Source organism: Corvus hawaiiensis, chromosome 3 (genome assembly GCF_020740725.1).
Source record: "Corvus hawaiiensis isolate bCorHaw1 chromosome 3, bCorHaw1.pri.cur, whole genome shotgun sequence".
In the NCBI taxonomy this organism is placed as follows: Eukaryota; Metazoa; Chordata; class Aves; order Passeriformes; family Corvidae; genus Corvus; species Corvus hawaiiensis.
The window spans coordinates 26,080,878-26,093,700 of NC_063215.1; the positions used below are offsets into that span (position 1 = coordinate 26,080,878).

The 12,823-nt window shown below is 40.9% G+C and overlaps 1 protein-coding gene across 2 annotated transcripts in view; it reads right to left on the minus strand.

The window, feature by feature from the left end:
- Positions 1 to 12,353, minus strand: part of COL21A1 (collagen type XXI alpha 1 chain) — a 96,653-nt gene extending 84,300 nt beyond the window's left edge. For both annotated transcript variants that reach the window (XM_048298955.1, XM_048298956.1), the window contains exon 1: positions 12,276 to 12,353. The gene's annotated coding sequence lies outside the window, so the exon portion shown is untranslated. The remainder of the gene's footprint in view (positions 1 to 12,275) is intronic.
- Between the last annotated feature and the right edge of the window lie 470 nt (positions 12,354 to 12,823).

The window sequence follows — 12,823 nt, forward strand, 5'->3', positions numbered from 1 at the left end:
TCCCTTCAGGACATGGTGTAACGGTGAACATGGTGATGGTGCTGGGTTGACAGTCGGACTTGATGTTCTTAAAGGTCTTTTCCAGCCTTAAGAATCTTATGATTCCATTCTGTCTCCTTCATACCATTCCACTTACAACTTTTCTGTTCAAGAGAACAGTGCAAGCAGTTCTGCTCTTTGCTTCTTTTTGACATGAAGGGGCCTAGAATTCCTTAATAATTCAAGAGTGTCACATTTCTGAATCAGCTGACTTGACTTAAATGAGCCACAGGTGAATTAAATGGCCAGTAGAAGTTAGAGCAGTATAGGGAACATTTTTTCTTTCAAAAGCACAGATTAATTTTTCCAAAGTAGTTCCCGTATCTCAAAACATACAAGACATAAGTAACTTATTTTCCATAGAGTCCATTAAGAAATGTCACCAATGTAGGTTGCAAAAGGATGAATAAATCAACATGGCACATTTATTAGGACCTATGGCAAGTTGCTTACCCAGTATATTGATGGTAACAGGCCTAAACAAAGTACAGGTTGTGCTTTCTTGCCTAACCAGGTGTACAACTTAGCTTTCAGAGGAATACCACAAATTTTAAAAAAAAACAGATTTTATATTATTGTAAGTTTTAATACAAAGTTTAAAAAAAAAAAAATTGAAAGGAATAAATTATTATTTGTACCAGAAATTTGACATTTCTAAAGATGCCAAATGCATTTTCAGACATATTCCAGAGCTATTCAACTTGAGATGAGATTTTCTTTTTTAATATCAAACTCATGCTCTTAGAAAAGTGGTAGATTTCAGCTTTACTTGTTCATTTGTTTAAAAAGATGAATTCATACACAAGAGGGAAACCTAATACATTTTGTGTTCCCAAGAACACATCTTGAGCATCATTTACAGCATTTCAGAGCAAACACCTGCAGTGTTTCTAGGGTTTATTGTGGCACTGGAAGCTAAGGATTATACAGTTGGACAAAAGCACTATGCATGAAGTCTTAGTGATCTCATATAAAGAAGGCTTATGGAGATAAATGCATGTGTTGAATGTCAATTTGTATTTCCTACAGTAAATTAAAAGTCACGGTTTAACAGCATTGCCAGCAGAGACGCTTCAGACCATGGTGTTCTGCAGCCTTCCTTTTGGGAGTGATCCTTTTTAATTATATCCAATTCTTAACAGTCTGCCAACATTCCCAAGAGTCTGACCATTTTTCATCAGAACACTAAAGATACTGGAGGTAATAATAGCAAGTTTTCACATTTTTTGCTCCAGTTAATTTATAAATACCAGTTACAAAGCAGTTAGTACAAAATGAGGTGCTGCTGGTTCTTGTTGTGGTACAACCCAAAATCTAGAGATTTATCATTGCCTGCATTTATGCTATGGAGAACTAACATAATTTGGTTTATATTTGTTCATAATGATGATGAGATTCATAATAATTTTTATAGTGTTATTAGAAAATATCTATTAGCTTTTAAATTGTGGGATTGATAAACTGTTGAAAATATAGTAAGACTGCAGCATAAACAACCATTTAATACACATGGAAAAAAATAAAGAGAAAAGAGTTATATACCCAACTTAGTCAATGTATAGCAATAAATAATTTATGTTAGACAACATACACAAAAGGAAATCAAAATGGATCCAGATGAAGTTTCTAAACATAGTCCCTTTTCTATGATGTTCCCAATCTATGAAGTTTGCTTCACAGAAAAAAATTTTAGCAGACTTAATTCACATTAAAGAAAGGTTCAAAAATGCAATAAAGGTTTATTTGTATATTTACATCCTCTAGTAAGGTAAGAGGTAAGAACACAGTATGACTAAGAGCTGTTGAAACCTCTGTACCAGAGGGCAACCTCCTGGTGGTGAAGGTAGTGTGGAGTCAGGCACAGCCTCTGCCAGGCAAGTCTTGGCTGTCAGCACTACAGAGCATCACTGAGTGAGTGTCAGAGAGACACTTCTCCAGTTCTTCTCAGAGACATCCTGAAGAGGAAAATCCTAAAGAACCTGTTAAGTGTGCTATTGGCTACAAGCCAATAATAATGTTATCTTACCTGTGCCAAAGAATATAGAGAATTTTGTACAGAATTTAATACTAAGGGAGAGATGGACAAATTGCTTTTCATTAAAGTACGCTATTGTCTACATTCTGTGCTGAAGTATAAAAAATATGTCAAATTTAACACAGACATGTAAAAATAAATACAGCATTTACCTGAAAGTTGTAAAACTTGCATCTGTGGGTTTAGACAAAACCAATTATTGTGCAGACAGAATGTGACTTCTTCAACTTAAAATGACTGAATAGGCTGCAGTTTCCACTCAAAAGAAAAAAAGAATAGTGATTTCAATGGATCATAAAATCTGCACCTGGTCTGTAATTTGTTGCATTGAGGCCTAAATAAACAAAGTATTGTCTGTATAATTGGGCCTGCAAACAAAACAGATCAGGAAGCCATCAAAATAAATAAGCATACACGTTACATCGTATAACCTGAAACTTTAAATACCAGCTATTCTATTTCCAGTTACAGAATGATATGCAATGCTCAAACCTCCACTTAACATTGCTTTTCATGTAAAAGAAACAAAAAGAAGTATTCTTTGAAATTCTATTCCTCCAATTTTGATAATACATTTACAAAATACAAAACTACTGAAATATTGAATCCTATGAGAATGCTAACTTAATCCATTCAGGGTAATTTTATAGAAGTTGTATTTGTTACTGCAAAAATTGTGGTATTTGCAGGTACATTAAGACCTCAGTAATTACATAAGTGGTACGTGAATTCTAGATAATCCACACAATAAGCTAAATAATTTCATATGGTTATTTACAATCTCAGATTGATTTTGTTTAACGGTCATCTCCTTAAAAAAAAAAGCATTTTTTGGCATAGTATCAAGAGCCAAATATGGTGTAGATAGTATCATATACTGTTCTCGTACTTAAACTATAAGAAATAGATCCACTCTGACTCAAATGGATTTTCTTGTCTCTGAGCCTTATTCCAAAATGTGTGATTACATTCTTGGTTCTTATCTGGGCTATATAATCCGTCGGAATTCACACAGTTTAGCTATAATTTAGCCATAGTAACTAGCAACTATAACATAATATATAAGCATTGCTTTATATTTTAGCTCTTTAAAATCAATACTATCATATATGTTTTGGAATGGACTTGTTGAAGATGAACTCTATGTACGTGATTATTGGTTCTCAGACAGTATTAAAGGAGAAAAAAGTGCAAATACAAATACAGAAAGCCAGTTTCATTTCAGTCATGTTGTAAAATAAGCTTCCATGAAAACAAAAATAGATTGAAAATATCAACTAGTGAAAAAGTTATAAGCAAAAAAAAAAAAAAACACCTAGAAAATAACTATGTCAGGAAAAAAGTAGGAAAATGTCTGTGTCTCAAAAGGACATAGGATTATTTCGTAACAATTGTTGTAATAATTATTAATATTTTCCATGGTACCAAAATTAATATTTTCCATGGTACCATTTACCATGGTACTCAACATCTTGACCTATTCATTTCCAGGAAAGGGTACTTCCTGTTTATTCAAAGAAAATAGGTTCATTATTTACAGTGATTATATATTTACTTCAGGTGTCAATCATCAGTGTCTGAGTTCTATTGTGGTATTAATGTAGCAGAGTTTTCCGAATGAAATCACCATATAACAGAATTCTCATAGCTCTTTGATTTCTGAGCGAGATTTAATTGCCTGCAGTTGCCCAACTTTTCAAAGGCATCCTATAAGTAATTCTGCATGAGCAGGAGACATGTACACCCAAATCTATTTAAAAATCAGATACAGTGACCACGAAACAAATCCAAAACTGCATGTGGTCAAGTGTTGAAGAACAGAGAAAATCAAGTCTTCTTCAAAGGAAATGCTCAGTATTGGACAGCTCCAGGATGGTTTTGTTGAATGCCTTTTACTTACTACTGTCAGGTACCATCAAACTATGAACTACTGATAACAACAGTGAGTACTCAGCAGGTATACTTATGCATACATAGAGAAGAAATTCTCGCTTTCTAGAAACACCTCTTCTGAGGGCAAATACCTTATTTAAATCCAGATCAGAAAAGAAAATAAGAGATAAAATAAATGGAATGTCTTTACTCTTCAGGAAATAAAAATTAATCTTTATTCTTTGTATTGCTTAGCTTCCTCGAAGACAACTATGTGCTTCTGAAAATTAGGTGCAGCTGTCCTCTCTTTTGAGCTCCTTAATGAAATCTTCTGCGTTCCGGCTTCCCTCCCCTTTTTGGCAAAACTTGTCAATGTTCATTTCAGCCCAGTCATGAGCACGCCATGGCCATGTGGGCCCCTTTGCACAGCAAATGGACTTAATCACAGGGGCATACAATTACATTCCTTTCTCCTCATTGAAAATTCACCAGGGAATAACAAACATAAACCTCCATTGTCTAAGACCTTTAAAAAGAATTTGCTGTTATTCCTATTCAGTAAATCTTCCTCCCCTTCCCTACCCCTTATTCTTTTCCATGGTAATAAAACAGCAAAAAACTCCTTTATCATTTTATCTTCTATTGTACTGCAAAGGTATATTTTTCACAGTTTAATATATAACCAGCATTTAGATACATTCTATCATCAGTGACTTCTCATGGCTTGTGTCATTCTACATAGGACCTGAAGAATTCTCAATTTTACTTTTCAGGGATAGGAAAAAATGCCTCCAAGTCTCCTAATTGGCATTATTTCCCCATTTTCCTTTTACTCTTAACTTCCAGACAGAACTATTCAAAAAACCATTTAATTTATTTGGTTGGTTTTCTTAGGCTTGCCATTTGATGCTCACTTTCTCTGCAAGTGACAGTTTCTGAAATAAAAAGAGAACTTCTTTTCAGTAGGCGAGAATTTCAATCTCTTTTCAGTAGGAAAGATAATTAGGGTGTTGTTTTTGAAAATTCCCCTCCACATATGAACTCTTGGTATTATTATGTTTTCACATACAGTTTCACTTAAAATAAATTGCTATGAAGGGCTGCACTTTAACTCCAGTGTTCTTGGCTGTACTTTTCCACATTGTTCTATCCCATGAGTTGACAGTGAATCTCACGTATCTCAAACATTCTCTCACCCACCCAGTTCTGCTCCCTCCTAATGGAAACTTTTTAAGCAAAATGTGATAACTAGTCAGATACCATTCCACTCAGGAAAAGAAGGCACACAGCTTCTTTCTAAAACACTGACATTCAGTTCAGCTTATATTCTGCCAGGAGTGATCTACTTTACCCCTCACAGTCCTGTGCTATCAAGCCCGATTTTAAGAGCTAGAGACTCCCATGCCCACTTTCCATGGGTAATCAAACCTCTGATAAAATGGAAGTCCAGCATCATGTAACTTTTCCCTGGGTTTTTATCTTGGGCATAAAGTCTAATCTCAGAGCCACTTCCCAAAGCATACTTTTTTTGAACATTTCTCACAGTTGAGAAAGGAGTGAATTCACAATACTAACAGTTCTGCATGGTCCATTTCCGCTTCTTCTATCAAGTCATGTTCTGTGTAATTCACCCACCCTGTAAGTCATTGCACAGATGTGTCTGCCTCCTCTTCTCCACACGAGACACTGCAGCTATGCTTACACTGTTTATTTTCTCCTCTGCCCTTTTAATCAACTGGGAATATTATTCTATCTTTTCTATGTACCATGAGGAAAGGGGAAACAGTAGAAAACCAGGGTCAGATCCCAAGTGCAAGTAAGGAGGAACATACTGATCTGGTCAAGGAAGAGATTTGAACAGCCTTGCTTAGATCTCTGTCTCATGGAGTCTCTCTGGGCCACAGCTCCAAGAGAGTCACCCAGGGTATCCCAGGTGGTTAAAAGACTAAGAAAAAATATTAATACATTTGAGAGCACTGAGGGCAGTACTTTTCTAATTGCACCTATAATTTGAACCTTTACAGTGTCCAGTACCAGGAAAAGAATTAAGTACAACTTCATACATCTTCCCTCAAATGTATGCATTACACTCATAGTCTAGAAAGCTAATCATGCTTGCTGGCAACTCCTCTGCTACTCTGGCAAAAGTTCACACAATTCTGAAGCAAAGGTTATACCACAGATTTTAAAGTGAGCCCAATAATCTGATATTTTTATAAATTGTACTCTTAATACAACTATGCAAATTTATCTTGACCTCTCCATACATGATCCTGCAAGCTCTTGTGAAATTAGGGAGCTCATAATGGGGTGGGAATTGGAATTACCTACTGAGACCAAAAGAAGCACAAGGTACTTTTGACAAGACTTCCCAAGTGTCTATTAGAGGCTAAGCCTAGATGTATTCCTGCTGTTATACCAGCTGCAGAACTCTTCATTTATGTGTCTTCAAGCCACCTTAATTGGGATCATTTTTATATGCTGAAACAGTGTTGACTGAAAAGAAAACTTTTGGAAACCATTAACTTTACTTAATGAAGAAAGTACAGATTGTTATAACATTTTTTGGAAAATACGAGCTGGCATGCTTTAAAAATTGTTGGCTTAATTTCAAACTAGAGTTCAGGGTTTGTTTTTTTCTTCCACTTTCTGTTGATGTCAGATAAAAATGAATTCAGGCAAGTTAGGACATGTTTTATCATCACCATGGCTCTGAAGATTTACACAAAAGAGAAAAGAACTTTCAGTTTGGATAATGTAAATCAATATTGTATATTGGGTAAGTTGGACTAAATGCAAAAAAATACAGAGCTTTGGGTAGAGTAAGCAGTCTTCAAAATATACAAAAATGTTCTGGGCTAGTCAAATGGCAGAGTTAACGTACACTCCAACCAAAAAAGATGGGGCACTCTTCATTCTGACAACTCAATTTCTCCCTTTCAAAGGCAGCTTGGGTAAAGACACTTTTCTAGCATATTCAACAGATAAAAATATTTTTTAAATATCCTACAAGTTTTATCACAAAGCACATATACAGCTGTGTATATGCCACATTTAAAGCCCTCCCAGATAATCTTAACTTCCCGATTAAAACATATAAAACACCAATGATCACTTCTTCATTCAACATCTTTTACACCCACAGACAAACCTGCATACTTGTAAGCAAGCAGTCCACTTCTACAGCAGGTTTTACCTGTGCTGAAGAAGATGAGAATGGCAGAGCTACATCCTGAACCGCTGATTAGCACCTATTTACACAGTACTGTGCCACCATCTCCAAGGACACACATGAGTGTATGTGAGGCAGACTTGCTGTACCTCCCTGCCAGACATCTCTCATGCCATGCAGGACTCCAGAAGGAGTAAATCTCTCTCTAAACGGTTACTGAAGTGCTTTCTTCACCTCTTCACAGGCCCCTCACCTCTCTTCACACCTCCTTTTATCACCTTCCCAGCAGCCAGAACAAGCGACACTGAGATCCCAGCCCTTTTCCCAAAACTTGGGAGGGACTGGCAGGGGGCAAAGAAGAAGAAAAGATAAAATGCTAGCTTGAGTAAAAATGGGTGACTGCAGAGGCGACAAAAGGCACCCTACAAGGTGGGACACCGAAAAAGACAATGAGAAGAACTGGTCTGGATGGAAAGTGTGAGCAAATAAAACAGACCCTGCTGCCACAAATCTCTGCCAAACCTTCCCTGTCCTAAAAATGCCCCGAGCCCTGCTCATGCCTCTGTCCCCTTGTCAGCTGCCAGAAGACCCCCACCACTAGTCCAACAGGCAAAGGGCCTTGCGGCCACTTCTCAACCCTTCCTGCCCTAGAGGACCTGCAGTTCATCCCAGTCCCTCCTTGTCTTCCCCTCTGTGATCTCCATAACCCACTCATTTTGCCACATCTGTATTTATTTCTGTCACTGCTAAGAAGCCTCCAGCCTCTCTTTGTTATTAGTTCAAACTAGAGCTTCAGAGCAAGCTACCAGAACTAACCACAGGAGAGAGAAAAATCTTGGAATACAAAAATCTGAATTATGAAGCGACCTTCAAGTACAAATATACAAGGTGGAAATGTAGATTTCAGTAGATTACAGTATACCTAACAGGCTTGTTTTGAACAGACAGAAAATTCAAGGAAAAATGTGAATCTCACTGGCATAATGATAGTTTTATTTTGCACCCCATCAAGTTCAAACAAACTTCCCTGCAATTTTTGCATGTTCTTAGTTATAGAGACTGGGTCTCATTCCAGAGCCTGTGTGTTTTACTTAGAGCAGCTATTAACTTCTCACTATTTAAATCCTCGTTTACTACAGCATGAAACACACTGATGAAAAGATCAGTTACTCAATCCAACACTAAAATTATATAAATCACACAAAATTCCAAAAGGTTGATACATATTTATTTTGTACTCTCCTTTGCACTCACATTATTCTTCAGTATGATCAACATTGCTCATCTCCCTGGTCTCTATCTGCTGTTATTCATGAATAGTACACCTGACATCTACCCTCGAAGGCTAAATCAATCAGCATAGCTTTAAAACAATGCCTGTGCACATTGATGGTAACTTGGAACAGTTTCTTTTCTAAGTCTCACAGTATCTCTGTACCACAGAAACCAGCAAGAGGAAAAAAGTCTCTCAAGACATTTTTTCTATGCTCCCACAGGCCTAAGTTTTCTTCTACCATACATTGTGTTTTTCCACAGCCAGACCAGTTCTAAATGAAGGAACACAGAAGCCTTGAAAGGCTCAGCCTATTTTCATGGGCAAAAGCAGGGAAGAAATGTCAAGCCTCAACTATTATGGGGTTTTACCCCAGACAAGTAGCATTGGCTACTTACAAGAAGACCTGGCTGGTGGAGCCACCTTCAACCCAAAGATCCGAACTTGGCTGCCGCCGGCGCTCAGGGAGGTGCACTGGATTCTCCATGCAGGGTGTGCACAGCAGACAGCAAACCCTACGCCCGACACACTGCAGGACAGGCAGGCCAAGGAGGTGCTGCAGAACAACGGGGTGCTCAAGCACACACGTCTCCATTGCAAAATACTGCTTCTAGAGGCCACGCTGGTTTGTGTAACTGGGAGAGCTAAACTCTCAGGCAGTCTCTTTGTGACTGTCACCCTGGGACAGGTGGCAAAGTTGGCCTTCCAGTCTGTGTAGGCTCACCCTCCCTAAAGCCCACATTTTCAGATATTTCAGATACCCACTACTGAGCTAATGGGTAGATTTCACACATTTTCAACACAAAATTTGGATCAGTGAAGCTCTGAAATGTGTCATGGGCTCATGGCACCAACAGGCCTTCACCAGTCCCTTCCCACAACTTGAGGCCCCATGTCAGCCCTCCGGGGCCATCAGCCCCTATCCCAGCAATGCCACAGCCCAGCCTAGGCTGGCCATAGGCCTCATCAATCCAGGTCCCAGCGCAGACCCACATCCCAGCCTGGCCTCATTCCCAGGGTGGTACCAGATGTGCAGGGCTGGGGCTGCCCTGGTGCCCCCCAGACTCTGTGCTGGGGCAGTGGGACAGGTCAGGCTTGTCCCTGACACCCCTCCATGGGGGGCCCCCACTACTGTGCCCTGACAAAATTCATCCTTTAACATGATTCAGAGAAACTCTGACAGGATCCAGAGCAACAAACCAGAAAAAACAAACGAAAGGCATTTTATACGGCATATCTTGGTTACTTCAAGCACTCTAGCCTGCCACGCCACCGCGGGTGTGATGGAAAGCAGCTGAGAAGCAAGGAGCAGAAGATGCCTCAGGAACAGCACGTCTTCAGCAGGGTTACTGGGCTCAGCTCTGGTCATGTCAGCTCAAAGAAGAGAAAAAAGGCAGAAACAAAGACATCTTAATAAAACAGATTACTAAGAGCATTGAAAGCGTCTCTTTTTTCATAAAGAGACCCTGGAAAGATTGAATCAGTTTTATTCAATGCCTCTCCAAATAGTAAGGGCAGAACACAGAGACACAAAATAATAATAATCTAGAAAGACAGATAGACCTTGTCTGTTCCCACTCTTATAAAATAGGGATGTTAAAAAAACTTAAGTGATCCTTTTTTGGATTGGGAAGCTAATTTCTGGAAGCAAAGAATGTGGTAGAATTTTTAATGTAATTAACATTTAAATTCATAATCAATGCAAAGAATAACACAATAAAAGAATAAATATTGAGCAAAGCAGCAAAAAACTCTAGGCAATGGAGGTAAGGGAAGAAAGGCTCATTTCAGTCAGCTACTTCTGTAATTAGTTTGGCTAATAACTGCACCGGGCAAAACTTTGTTAAATGCAGTAGGACAAACTACAGATTTCAAAGTACGTTTAAGAACTGAATTATATTCTGAGTACCTTCCAAGATGATAATCAAAGCCAATACAGACATTAATTAAACCAAAGTAGTTCTGCCTCATGGACTTCCTGAGCCACTCTGGTAATTACTGAGGACCTGAAGGAAACAATGTGATGCGCTTTGCAGAACTGTACTTCAAAACTAAGCTGAAATTTCCTAAAATTTACCAATAAGCCAGTTTACTGGCTGTGGTGGTGCCAAACCAAGATGTGATGTTCATCAGCAGATCATTCACCACTGCTCTCAGACTTCAACAGCAAATGCTGTTTGAGCAGAAGGGAGAAGAATCACAAAATCTAGTATAAAAGTTGGGCATGGGAGTGAAATATTATGAATGGATCACTGAGCTGTGTTCACCTCACAAAGTTGGTTCTTTGATATGCATGATCATCATTAAGAGTGTATGAGTTCACAGGCTGGCCTCCTAGTTGCCTCTGCCACCCTTGGAATCTTTAAGGATCTGGAGAGGTCATTTAGTATCTCTGACAACAGGAAGGCAGGATCACATTTGTCTTAAGTATTGATGGTAAGCGATTGTTTCGACAATCAATGCTCAATTACCTGTACAATTAGACAGGACTTTCCCTACCAATTTAACCTAATCTCTCCTGCAGCAGCTCAGCAAGCTGGCTCTTGTCATGCCTCCACGGGATGTAGAGAAGAGCTTGCTTCCCAACACTCTGCAGCAACCAACTACACAGTTAAAGATTGTTATCACATCTATCATCAGTTTTTGCTTCCCTAGACCGCAACATTCCAGCTCTTTCATTGTTTTCCCATAGATTATGTTTTCTAGATCTCTGACCACCTTTGGTACTCATCTCCTGCCAAACTGGTAAGATGCTGCTGGAACTTTGGTTTCCAGAATCCCAGATAGTACTGATACCAGATACAAACCCCGAAGTCACAACTACCAAGAGATGCTATCACACATCTGCAACACTCCTGTTATGCATCCCCCAAATGAAATTTGTCTTGATTTTGCACATCTTTAACATGTTGTATCCTGTCAAAGTCTTCGTGCTGAAAACTAAATTTTCTAAGGAAACTACTTAGCACAATTCTTCAAATAAAGATTTTGTGCTTCAGTATTATGTATTCGAATAAATATTTGAGTGATATATAATAACCACCACAATCAGTAAGGTTTGGGGAAAACTTCCAAGGAAGTTTACTAACTCTTAGAGATCCACAAGGCTTTCTCAGGTGCCTGAAAGCTAGAAGACTTTCAGAATCAACCAGTGGACTGGTTTCCCAGCCTTTTAGATCCTCAAATTGAAGACCAGATCCTTTCAGCACAGTAAATACCATGTGTATCTAAGCATTACACAACTAAATAGCAATAATCAGAAGTGGTCCATAGAGCAAATTTTTCTTTCCAGGTACAGTTACAAGTATAACTGCAGTTATTATGAACCCTTCTACTTTACTTATTCTTGTAAAGCTTGTATTTCCATGCCACAAACTATTGAAGAAGTTAACCAGTAACCCGGTGCTGGTTACAGTGCAAGAATAAAGCAGGTTTCTGTACGGCACAGAAGGACATAGCAGGACATAAATTATTTCATCTCGTGCCAATAAACTAAGCGAGGATGTCATGCTAGTCCAATCTGCTGCACGCACCGCAGTCACGTTGCAAAAAAAGAAAAACACCCAACCCCGACTCAGTGACACGGTCCCCCGTCAGCTCCCCGTTAAGAAGGAGGCACAAGTTTCCCTATCTCAGCCCCGCGGCTCCCCAGCGCTCACGGTCCCCACGTCCGGCTCCCGCGGCGGCTGCCCAGCTGCGGAGCGGTGGCCGAGGCCGCCCCGAGGGCTGCACCTGCCTGTGCCTGGCCCATGCCCGTCCCCGTCCCCGGCTGCCCCTGCAGCGAGGGGAGCCCCGCAGGGATGCGGCCCCGCAGGGATGCGGCCCCGCAGGGATGCACCCCCGGGCAGCCCGCCCGTCCCCCGCGCCCCCGGGACCCCGCTGACCTGCAGGCGGCCGCTCACCGTCCCTCCGCGGCCGCGGTGCCCCCCCTGCCGCCGGCTGCGCTCGCTGCTGTGCCGCGCTCTGCCCCGCGCCCGCCCGGCCGCGGCAGCCCCGGCCCCGCGGAGCCGCCCCGCCGGCAGCGCCGCCCCCGCCGGCCCCGCGCCCTGGCACGGCCCTGCCTGGCCCGGGGCCAGCGCGGGACACGGCCGGGGCCGCCGCCCTCTGCTCCCTGCCGTGCTTCCCGTGCGCCCCTGCCCCACGAGTGCCGCCCCCGCCGCCCCGCACGGTCCCGGGTCGGATAGGCTTTGCCCGGTCTGAAAGAGCGTCCCGACGCCGGGCTACATCGGGGATCAGCTAGCTGTTGGATACCAGAGTGGCACGCCAGTGGTTTGCAGTGGTTTGGCGATATACTCCTGCCCATCATTCAGCTTTGCTTTTCCAGGTGAAGGGACAGAATGACTTTTGAGTCCTGGCCTCAGTGATTGCTATATCCAGGAGACAGACTAGTGGGAACACTTTAGGAATTGGATGACCAGACAATGAGCTGACA